We start from the raw sequence: 10,906 nt of genomic DNA, 5'->3' as shown, positions 1-10,906 counted from the left end.
GGTGGGGTGGAAAGAGGGAACCGATTACAAGGATCTACGTCTATCCTCCTCCCTGGGGGATGGACAACAGAAAAGTGGGTGAAGGGAGACATTGGACAGTGTAAGATTTGACAAAATAATAATTATCAAGGGTTCATGAAGGGGGTGGGAACTGGGAGGGAAGGGAAAAATGAGGAGCTGATACCAAGGGCTCCAGCAGAAAGCAAATGTTTTGAGAATGATGAGGGCAACACGTGTACAAATGTGCTTGACACAATAGATGTATGTATGGATTGTGATAAGAATTTTATGAGCCCCCAATAAAATGATTTAAAAAAAAGAGAGAGAGAGAGCGGGAGAGGCTTCTGCCAAAGATGCAGACCAGACTCATTTCTCTCTCTCTCTCTCTCTCTTTCTCCCCTCATTGTTTATTCTTGGATGTCTACCAAAGGTCAGCTAGAGAGTTTACCTCAGAAAACTTTCAGATACCCTCCTTCCTTCATATCCTACCCTGTCATAGCATGCTCCCCCAAAGAGCATTCCTTCTGAGTGGCCCTGAAATTATCCATAAAATAAGGTGTTAAATGACTCAGACTTTAATATTAGCAAAATAATGTTGAAGGGAATTGTCCTTGTCTGTGTCTATTAAAGTCTGCTTTTGTAAAATGTCACCAAACCCAAATCCCCTGAATTCTCTGTATGGACAAAGTGACCTTGTTCTTTTGCTGCAATACCTTGTGAATCCAGAGGAGGTGCTACCCCATGTCACTTCCATAAATTCTCCAGTTTGGAATAGAAACTGGTTTGTTCTCAGACATTGTACACTGACTCAGTGTATTCCTTTCATATTCTTTTGTCCACAGAATCCTCCAGTATTACAACTTGAGCTGGAATTTTTCTCTTCAGTTTTTGTCCAGCTTGAGAAATGCCAAGTATAATCTTACTTTATGATTTTCATACTCCACTTTTCCATTTTTTCATTATAATAGCTACACATGATTGGATCTTGATTATTTTGTCTTACAATCACAACCTTTAAATGGCAATTAGTTTGCTTAGTCCAATAAAAGTTAATACTTTAATTTGTTACTGAATTAGTTAGTTCTACTGAGCTGCAATTATGCACACTAGCTTACCTGGTGGCTTAGAGCATTCACTGGACTGCTAATTACAAGGTCAGCAACTGGAAATTACCAGTCCCTCCCTGGGAGAAAAACGAGGCTTTGGCTCCCATACAGACGTACAGTCTTCGAAACCCACAGGGCAGTTCCACTGACTCCTCCATGTTCCCTATGAGTCAGAGAGTTTGGTTTAGTTTTAATTTTACATTAGGTGAAAAGTTACCATGAAAGAGCTAAATATATTTTTACTTTCCAAATACTTTGTCTTCATTAAGTTCTTCCTGACCATTGATCAGCAATGCGGAAAAATTTACCCTTAGTCAGAGTATGTTTGCTGTGGCTCCCTTACCCACTCCGAGAGGATCAGTTTTATCCTCAAGAACTTGACTAGAAATTGTTGTACTAAACTCTCACGAGGAACGAGGAACTGTGGTTATGTAGTGAGCTGCTAACTGCAATATCAACAGTTCAAAATTACCAGCCACTCTGAGGGAGAAAGATGAGGCTGTCTACTTCTCTAAAGATTTAGTTTCAAAAACCCACCAGAGACATTCTACTCTGTCCTAAGTCACCATGCGTCAGAATCAACGCAGTGTCAGTGAGAGTCTCACGATGATGAGGCACACCCTCACCAAACGGTTTCAGAACCAATCACATAAGATTTTCTAATCTGCATTATCATTGATATTCAAAACATGACCCCTTTCCCACTGCTGTAGCTGTAGTTCCTCCTGGGTCTGATTAATTGATCTGGAGTCAGCCAAGATTTTGCGACCATTTACTTTGTTTTCATGCCCTAATTAAGTGTCCAGCTGGCTGCGAATGCCTTGGCCACCATTGGCTCTCTCTCTCATGCTGCTGCCAGAGTTGTGGTTCAGTGTCATTAAGCTCAGAGTGACCCTGTGTCAAAGAGAACACAACACGGGTCTCTCCCAGCCGCACAATTGTGATATTCACACCCAGTGTTGCAACTTCTGGGTCACATCATCTGGTTGAGGGTCTTGTTCTTTGTTGCTGCTTCTCTGCATTACCAGGTATGATGTCCTTTTTCCAGGGACTAGTCTCTCCTTAGAGCATGCCCAGAGTACTGGGAATGAAGTCTCATCACCCTTGCATCTAAGGAGCATTTTGGCTGTAATACTTCCAAGAGAGATTTGTTTGCATGGTACTTTTAATATTTTTTGCCATCACCATAATTCAAATGGAACAATGCTTCTCTGGTTTTCTTTATTCAATGTCCAACTTTCACATGCATCTGAGATGGAAAATACCATGACATGGGTCAAATGCACCTGAGTCCAAAAGTAAGATCCTTGTTTTTTAATGCTTTCATGATGTTCTGTGCAGAAGATTTACACAATGCAAAATGTCATTTCATTTCTTGACTGAACTTCTCGTGCACATGGATCATGGTTTCCAAGCAAGATGAAATCCTTCACAACTTCCATTTTCTCGGGTTTACTATGATGTCATCTATTGGTTTACTTGTGGGGATTTTGGTTTTCTTTACATTGAGTCAGTCAACAGTGAGGATTTTTGTATTTTCTTTAAAAAAAAATATTTTCACATTAAGTTTTAATCCATATTGAAAGCTGCAGTCCTTGATGTTCATCACATGTCTGACGTCCTGCTTGCTTTCAGCAAGCAAGATTGTGTCATAGCCAACTGTGTTGAGAAGCCCTCCTAAACATCTTACATTCCATCCTTCTCCATGTAGCTCAGCGTCTTGGGTTATTTGCTAGCACGCAGGTTGAATTAGCTTGGTGAAATGATGCTGCAACTCTGACGAACACATTTCCTGATTGGAAACCATGCATTATTCCCCTTTTCTGTTTTTACAATTGCTTCTTGATCCATGTACATATTCTGCATGAGAATGCTGAAGTGTTCTAGAATTCTCAATCTTCTTTATGTTTTCCATAGTTTTTTTAATGATCTACACAGTTGAATGCTTTTGCACAGCCAATAAAACACATGTAAACATCTTTTAGCTTTCGGTCAAGATTCATCTGACATCAAAAAGGATACTTTGGGTCATGACCTATTAATACTGCTTTGTTTGGGAATTCCCTGTCAATGTACTGTTGCAATCATTATTGAATGGTCTTCAGCAATATTTCGACTGCATATGGTATTAATGATAATTTATTACTAACTCTTGAAATCTGTTGGTTTACCTTTCTTTGGAATGGTTGTTAATTTGGATCTTTCCAACCAATTGACTAGGTAACGATCTTCCAGATTTCTTTGAATAGGCAAGTGAGGGCTTCTAGTGCTTTGTCAGCTTGTGGAAACATTGCCATTGGTGTTCTGTACATTTCTAGAACCGTTTAAATTTATTTTTTAATCATTTTATTGGGGGCTCATATAACTCTTATCATATTTCATACATAAATCAATTGTGTAAAGCACATTTGTACATTCATTGCCCTCATCATTCTCAAAACATTTGCTGTCCACTGAAGCCCTTGGCATCAGCTCCTCATTTTTCCCCATCGCTCCGTGCTCCCCCCTCCCTCATGAACCCTTGATAACGTATAAATTATCATTTTGTCATATCTTACACTGTCCAATGTCTCCCTTCACCCACTTTTCTGTTGCCCATCCCCCAGGGAGCTTATGTGTAGATCCCTGTAATTGGTTCCCCCTTTCCACCCCAACCTACCCCCACCCTCCCGGTATTGCCACTCACACCACTGGTCCTGAAGGGATCATCCATCCTGGATTCCCTGCATTTCCAGTTCCTATCTGTACCAGTGTACATCCTCTGGTCTAGCCAGATTTGTGAAGTAGAATTGGGATCATGTTAGTGGGAGTAGGAGGGGGTTATTGGGGGGAGGAAGAATTTAGGAACTAGAGGAAAGTTGTATGTTTCATTGTTGCTACACTGCACCTTAACTGGCTAGTCTGTTGTTTTGTTTTCTTTTGTTGCTTTGTTTTGCTTTGTCTTGTTTTTGTGCATGTTATTATCTCCTCAGGTCTGTGCAAATAAAATAGGCTGGATGAACTATCTGGAGGAGAAAACAGTGGGACCCACAGTTCCAGAGGGGACATGGGAGATGGGGGAGGTGGAGGGAAAGGAAGTGGTGTTAGCAAATCCAGGGACAAGGGAACACATTTGTTCCAAATCAGTGGTGAGGAGGGTGAGGAGGCCTGGTAGGGCATGATCAAGGGTAATGTAACCGAGAGGAATTACTGAAACACAAATGAAGGCTACACATGAGAGTGCGACAAGAGGAAAGTAAAAGGAAATAGAGGAAAGATCTAGAACCTTGTTTTTACTAATATGTTTAGTACACCTGGGACTTCTTCCTGCAGTATCATTGGTTTTTAATCATATACTACCTTGAAAAGGTTGAATAGAGACCATTTCTTTTGAGTACCATGGCTATGTGTATTTGTTCCAGCTCCTTTCGATGTCTCCATTATTTTTAAACATTATTTCCAGGGAATTCGTTAATATTATAATTCAAGGTGTGGATTTTGTCTTTAGTTCTTTCAGGTTGAGATACTGGGAGTGTGTTCTTCCTTTTCGGTTTTGTAACTCTAGGTTTTAGTACATTTCATTACAATATTTTACTTTGTTTTCTTGAACTTCCTTTAAAATTTTTCTATTCAGATATTTATTTCGTCTCTTTATTTTAGCTACTCTATGATTAAGGCTAAGCTTCTGAGTCTCATAAGTCATCCCCATATCCTTAATTTCTTGTCCTTTGATGACTCTCTGCCTTTTTCATGTATGATATTATGGATGCCACTCCATGGCTCATCTGATCTTTTGCCATTAATGGTCTAGGCATCAAATGTATTCTTGTGATAGTCTCACATTTCTGGTAGGGTATACTCAAGGTCATATTTATGGCTCCAGTGAATTTGTTTTACTTTTCTTCAATTTCAACTTAAACTTACATAGAAGCAATTTACTGTTCCACAGTCAGCCCTTGGTCTCATTTTGGCTGCTGATAATGAGCTTCTTCATCATCTCTTCCCACAGATGTAATCAATTTGGTTTCTGTGTACTCCATTGGGGGAAGTTCATGTGCACAGTAGCAGATTATATTGTTGCAAAAAGGTGTTTACAATGGAGAAATTTCTGGTCTTGCAACATTCTATCATGTAATCTCTAGTTTTGACTTTATGACCATGAAATATATGGCCATATATTCCAACTACTCTTCCTTTCTTTTTGTTTTCAACTTTTGCTCCAATGGGCAATAATTATTAATGCATCTTGATGCATTTTTATCAATTTCAGACAGAAAATCCTGATAGGATTCTTAAATTTCTTCATCAGTTGCTCTGTAGTTGGTAGGTAAATTTGAATAATATTTGTATCAACTGCACTTCCTTGTAGGCCTCCAGATATCCTGTAACAGCATTGTACTTCATGAAAGATCTTGAAGGTTTATTTGTGAAAACTGATGCCGTTCCTCTTGCTTTTGTCATTCTCATCATAGTAACCAAAATGTCACTCTTACAAGATGCTAGTCTGCTCCATTGCCCATCCCCTCCTCCTCACAATTTTTGGTTTCTGTGAATCTCTGCCATGTTCCACAAAACTCAGCAGTTCAAGGAAATGTCTCATGAGGTGGTAGGTGCTCTTCAGTCTGAAGTCTGAAGGTCAGGCAGGGGTCAGACAAATGCTAGGGCCAGAGGATAAACTCCAATCCTGGACCTTGGTAGTGATGTGATCAAACCCCCTGATTCTTAGTGGATTCTCTTATAAGCAACAGAATAATATGGCAGGGAATCCTCTTCACAATTACTCAAGGACAAATGCTTTCAGTATCTTTGCTCATCTTACTAGACCTATGTAAGGAAAAGTCATTTTGCTGGGAGTTAGATAGCACAATCAATTTTTACCCAAATGAAATAATCTATTCTTCACCCTGTACTGTATCTTATTTATGCATCTCTGACTTGGGGCCTGTGGGAAGATGTTTCCCCGTAGGCTTTGACCTCCTACTAATCTTAATCAGCAGTGTTTCCCAGAAACAGTCTTCTTTCTCCTTTCAGTTGTGCTAGATAATTCCTTACATCCATAAGAAGTAACAGTAACCATGATAACCATTAAATGAAAAGTGTGGTCCAATTCACACCATCTGCTAGGGTCAGAATTTAATCTTATTCTATGTTTGTTAGCAGAAAATGCTTTCCAAAATGGGACTATAGCTACAGGCATCTCAGATCGAGACTTGTTATATTACATAAGGGTTTATGGCTGGAAGGGCCGCATTAGCCAAGTACAACTCAGGCCACCCCCTGGCTCTTCTAGCCATTAAACCGTTCACACTTGAATTGAAAGAAAAGTCTCTGGCTCTAAATTTTTCTCAAGAAGAAGCATGATGTTACATTTTCCCTGATGTGTAAACACTTTTTCATTACTTTATCTTCAGCTATTTCTTCTCCTTCCTCCTATTTGCTATTTAATTCTAGCCAAATGTTCCTCCCTTGGTATAGGACATTGGGTTCAGTTGCTATGCCAGTCCAGATTGCTAGTAGCAATATCAGCCCAGCGAGTGCTTATCCCATTCCCTAAATCCATTTCCATTCATGGTGCATGAGGTTTCATAGGTGCAAGGCCTGTGGCACTAGATGCAAGACTACTTGGCAGTACAACACTCAACCCATTTTGCAAGTTGTGGATAGGCCATAATCCAGCCTATCAGGTCCATTTCTATAAGCTCACTAATGCCTAGGGTATTGATCTTTATGCATATATTTCTTTTTTTTTAAAGTTCCAATTTTCTTACATTCATATTGGGTACTTTCCAGTGTTATGATTAATAGATGTTTACTGTGACTTCTTCTCGTGTTGAGTTGTTCCCCAAGAACAAATGAAGGTCCTGAAAGGTCTGCTTCATCTCCACATCATTGCAGTCGACTATCCTTTAACAAAGCAGCTCTTGCCCCTTTGCTTTTCTGAAGTGCATTCCAACCTAAGGGCTTATCTTATGACAATATAGATGCCAATATCCCTCTGTCACTTACAAGGTTTTCTGTGATGAAGTTTTCTTATGTAGACTGCCTCCTCCGTCTTCCTAGTTTGTTCTAAGTCTGGAAGTTGTACTGAAATCTGTTCATGTTGGGCAATCTACTGGTATCTGAAACACGGATGTAATAGCTTCTAGCATCACAGCATCACACAAGCCACCACAGCACAACCAACCACCTACACTGAAGGGATTGGCAAAAATCATGGCAAATGTTGGACCTGAACTATTAATGAGAACATAATTATATAGGCTGTCTTAAAGCTGTCATAACTTGTCCAATAATCTAGCATGTGGCTTCCAAGATTTAGGAACCCTTGCTTTTTAAAATTTTCTGAAAAATTGTGGCATATTTTACATGCCATACACAGTTGTAGTAATTAGATTTGCAGTCAACTTTTCAGTCTATATTAATCTATCGATAACAGAAAGAGTCCTGGTGGCACAGAATTTAAATGTTGGGCTGTCAACCACAGGGTTCATAATTCAAAACCACCAGCCATGTCGCCAGAGAAAAATGAGGTCCTACACTCTCATAAAGAGTGATAAATAGTCTCAGAAACTCACCTGGGTTGTTCTACCTACCCTTTCTTATAGCCTCGCTTTGAGTTGGAATCAACTTGATGACAAGTGGTTCTTTGTTATTTATAGGTAGGATGCTTAACCATGATGCTTTCTACAGTTATATGGCACTCTGCAGGACAATATAAGGACCCTTAATCGCATATTGTTAAAGTAATTCAGCTGTTGACACCAGGTTGAACTCGTCAGTCACTCTGAGGGAGAAAGATGCGGCAGCCACTTTTGTAGGCGCTATGAGGCAATTCTACTCTGTCCAGTGGGATCACTCGGAGTCCGAATCAACTCTAATACCATAAATTATCTCTAATAATCTTACTCTTATGTCTAGAATTGTATGTACAATATTTTTAAATACCTGTAGCTACAATCAGCAAAATTATTCTGCCAAATACTATTGCCTTGATATTGATTCAAAGTCATAATGACCCTTTAATACACAAAGAAGTACTGAACAGGGTTTCCATGGCTGAAAACCATACCGAATCAGGTGACTGCATCTTTTTCTCATAGAGTGACTAATGAGTTTGAAGCACTTGCATTTTGTTTAGTAGCTGAGCTCTCAGGCTTTACACTACTAGGAATCCTTTTCTGATGTAAATACTTAAATTTATTTTATTTATTGAAATAATAAATGTAAGTTAAAGTAATTATTTAAAACAAGGGAAAACCACTCTTAGTGTAGAAATATTATTTAGTGATGGCTTTAAAAATCTACATACATGTATTGAGAATAAGTTTGATATTCACTAATATGAATTAAAATTACCAGTCTAAAAGGAGCATATATTTATTTGCTAAACAAATGATTTCCATTTACAGTAAGAAGAAAAAACATTCTAAGATAGTGTATATTCCAATAAAGGCATACATAGAACATTAAGAATATGATAGAAACCAGGTGTAATAAGTTTTATTTAACTTCAAAAATATTCTCAAAAATAATAAAATATAGTTATATGTTTATTTGTCAACACTCTGTATAAATGTACCAAAAGTATATAATTGTTTATATGATTAGTCAACATAGGCTTATATTTATATGCTAGATGAGTTAGTGTCTTTCTCACTTTCAATTTATAAAAGTTACGTGACCCTCATAATTGATTTTTATATTTAAGTATATTGTAGCAATGAGCACCCATAACTGCACAGATATATGTGCCAAAATAAATGGATTGAAAACAAGTTGGGGAAAAGAGAAAGATTTGCATCAGGTTTAGTTAAAAACATGAAAGCTAATATTCCAATAATTAATGCTTTCTTAGTTTTAATTTTTTACTTTATAGCATTTTTAGACTTCTCATAAAAATATAGAGTTTGTGGGAATTTTGAATTTGGTAACATTTCAGATCAGGACCTAACCTCCCTTTACCTGGAATTAAATAGAACCATGTACGTTTGCCAGAGTTCATTATTAGATCAGGGTTTAAAACAAGGATGAGTTTTAATCATGAAAATAGTAGATGTTTATGGTAGAAAACATTTAATACCTATGGAAATATCAAGAAGGAAAAATCATCAAATGTAAACCACTTCCCCTTCCAATGCACCAAACTTTTATTTATATTTTAATTTTCAAAACATACAAATTAAATTCATCCCCTTGCCAAAGATGGTGTAGAACAAGGAGATTCGTTTATCAGGGGAATAAAAGTTTAAACTCCTCTGAAAGAGAAACATAAATCAAAACCAAGTGTCATTGTTTCAACGACTAGCACCAGTTCCACGCGGTTTCTGGGGCGAGTGGCAGACATTACTACCAGGTTTGGGTGAAGTACTTATAAGCTGTGGAAACTTTAAATTGGTTTTACTATTTCTGATCTCTCATTTTCATAGTTTCATTTCATAAAAGTCTTTATCTTAGGAGTGTTTCAACACAGATTTATTAGTAAGGATTATAGGGATATATAAATATTATGTTTTGTTATTTTAAAGCTGACATTTTATGGCTACTGCTTTGTTCCATTTAATTCAATAAATCCCAAGTTCAAATTCCCCATGTTTTAAGATTGGCCATTTTATTACACAACCCTGGCTTTCTCTCTGATCTCATGTGGGAAGGAGGATCAAGGCATATAAATAGTGAATGATTTCTGGTATTCCATGAGAATAATAGATGTTTAAAAAAATAATTTTAAGGTCTTCATTGTGATGAATTGTGTAAGGTGAAGACATATATCCTATTTTAACACTTAAATCTAGTTTTACATAATTTATCATGCCTTTAAATATTTAGAAATGATTATTTATACATATGTATTTCACACATATTTACTTAATTTTAATATGCTGACAATAGTTTAAAACTTTCTATTAATAAATATTCTGACATGCTTAGTTGCACATATGAAAAAACTAAATGTACAATAGCCTCATTATCTGAACTTAGAACATGGGAAAATAAGATAGATAGATAGATAGATATTGTACTGGTATGGAATTCTTCTTGGACTTTGGTCAAAATTTACCAAACTGTTAAGTAATGTACATAAATAATGTGTATGTAAATTTAATAAAACAATTTTTCTACCTGAATTCATCATAAATTATTAAAATTGTGTGATTTTTACACTTGTATATTCTGTAAAATATGATCTTTAAAAAATTAATTGGAGATGTTTAGATAGTTTCTATACCCCTCTTAGCCTGAAAATAAGGTTTAAATTAGTAGAAAATGAGTTGCATTTGCTTGCAAGATAAGTTACTCTAAATTTATTTTCTGACAATCACTGAGAAAAAGAAGAGTTTTCCATTTCAAAGTTAAATAAAATTGACCAATGTTATAAGGAATTCAACTTTGAGGAATAAACATTTTCTTAGATAATTTCATAAAATCCTGTTTCCAAAGATTTTGTATTAGATGTTTTATACTCTTTCCGATATATATTTTTCTTTGGACAGTCTTGTAAAGTCATATGCATTCATATGTAGAGCTTTAGATGGAATGTTCTTCATTTATTTGAGTCTCCTGAAACTTCTTTTGTAAACAATTATCCAAGTCAAGTTAACATAACAATCTTAGATGATCTAATAACATGTGGCTTAAGATGGTGAGAAACAATCTTCTAGTACATTGCTACATGTGACATTTGGCTTTGAGCTACCACATAGGTTTTCAAATAGAATGAAGTATAAATCAGTGCAAGCTGTAGAAACAATAGCTTTCCAAATATTATACTCTTGTGTTGAAATGGTGGCACAACATGAAAACATGACAGAGTCTGAATTAGA

The sequence above is a fragment of the Echinops telfairi genome, unplaced genomic scaffold, assembly GCF_000313985.2.
Source record: "Echinops telfairi isolate 266 unplaced genomic scaffold, ASM31398v2 ScPeMD7_2;HRSCAF=8, whole genome shotgun sequence".
Lineage (NCBI taxonomy): Eukaryota > Metazoa > Chordata > Mammalia > Afrosoricida > Tenrecidae > Echinops > Echinops telfairi.
Note: the sequence above shows the minus strand (reverse complement) of the source record.